Raw genomic sequence first — 1,701 nt, 5'->3', positions numbered from 1 at the left:
AAACTTGGAGAACAAAACTGTACAGAATAATTCAGGTGCAGTCTCACCAGGTCCCTGTACAGCTGCAGAAGGACCTCTATGCTCTTGTAATCAATCCCTCTTGCTATGAAGGCCAGCATGCCATTAGCTTTCTTCACTGCCTGCTGTATCTGCATGCTTGCTTTCATTGACTGCTGTACAAGAACACGTAGATATTGTTTTACTTCCCCTTCACCTAACTTGACTCCAATTAGGTAGTAATCTGCCTTCCTGTTCTTGCCACCAAAGTGGATAGTCACACATTTACCCACATTAAACTGCATCTGCCGTGCATCTGTCCACTTACCTAGCCTGTCCAAGTCACCCTGTATTCTCATAATATCCTCCTCATATTTTACCCAGCCACCCAGCTTTGTGTCATCAGCAAATTTGCTAATATTACTTTTAATACATTCATCTATATCATTAATGTATATTGCAAACAGCTGCAGTCCCAGCACCAAACCCCACTGGTTTGCCATTCTAAAAGGTACCTATTTATCACTACTCTTTGCTTCCTGTCAGCCAGTCACTTTTCAATCCAAGTCAGTATTTTGCCCCCAACACCATGTGTCCTAATTCTGCTCACTTATCTCCAATGTGGGACGCTATCAAAGGTTTTCTGAAAGTCCAGGTATATTACATCCATTGGATCTCCCTCGTCCATCTCCATACCTACATCCTCAAAAAATCCTAGAAGGTTAGTCAAGCACGATTACCCCTTCGTAAATCCATGCTGACTCCGACCTATATTGTTACTGCTATCTAAATGAGTCGTAATTTCATCTTTTATAATTGGCTCTAGCATCTTTCCCACTACTGATGTAAGGCTAACCGTTCTATAATTCCCTGTTTTCTCTCTCCCTCCTTTCTTGAAAAGTGGGACAACATTGGTGACCCTTCAATCCGTAGTAACTGATCCTGAATCTATAGAACATTGGAAAATAATTACCAATGCATCCACGATTTCTAGAGCAACGTATTTAAGTATCCTGGAATGCAAATCGTCAGGTCCCGTGGACTTATCAGCCTTCAGACCTAACAGTCTGTCCAACACCATTTCCTGCTAGATATAAATTCCCTTCAGTTCATCCATTACCCGAGGCCCTTCAGCCATGACATCTGGGAGATTACTTATGTCTTCCCCAATGAAGACAGATCTAAAGTACGTATTCAACTCGTCTGCCAATACCTTGTTCCCCAGAATAAATTCACCCGTTTCTGTCTTCAAGGGCACAATTTTAGTCTAAACGAAGAGGGCTTGGTTTTTCAATATCAGGCAGGTTATTCAGGGGATTTGGCAAAATAAGATTTTTCACTCAGGTCCTGGTAATCTAAAATGCACTGCCTGGAAAGGTAGCGTAGGTTGGAAACCTTATAGACTTTAAGAAATATTTGGATGAGTACTTCAAATATCACAACATTCAAGGATATGGGACAAGTGCAGGGAATTGGGATTCGCCCACTTTTGGTTGCATAGTTATATCTCTGCAGATTCAATGGCCCAAAAAGCATTTTCTAGACTCAATGATTCTATAAAGTGAGCGAATATGTAAATTATGATACACAGTGTGTCTCTTTCAGCTTTCAGTTTGGTGTTTGTTTTCAGTTGTCCAACTGCAAATCCTTCCATTCTAGTAGTTCTGTTCAAAATATTTGAACAGGGAATAAGAAAATTTTTAA

Source organism: Chiloscyllium punctatum, chromosome 36, assembly GCF_047496795.1.
Source record: "Chiloscyllium punctatum isolate Juve2018m chromosome 36, sChiPun1.3, whole genome shotgun sequence".
NCBI lineage: Eukaryota > Metazoa > Chordata > Chondrichthyes > Orectolobiformes > Hemiscylliidae > Chiloscyllium > Chiloscyllium punctatum.
This window is presented reverse-complemented; position numbering follows the sequence as displayed.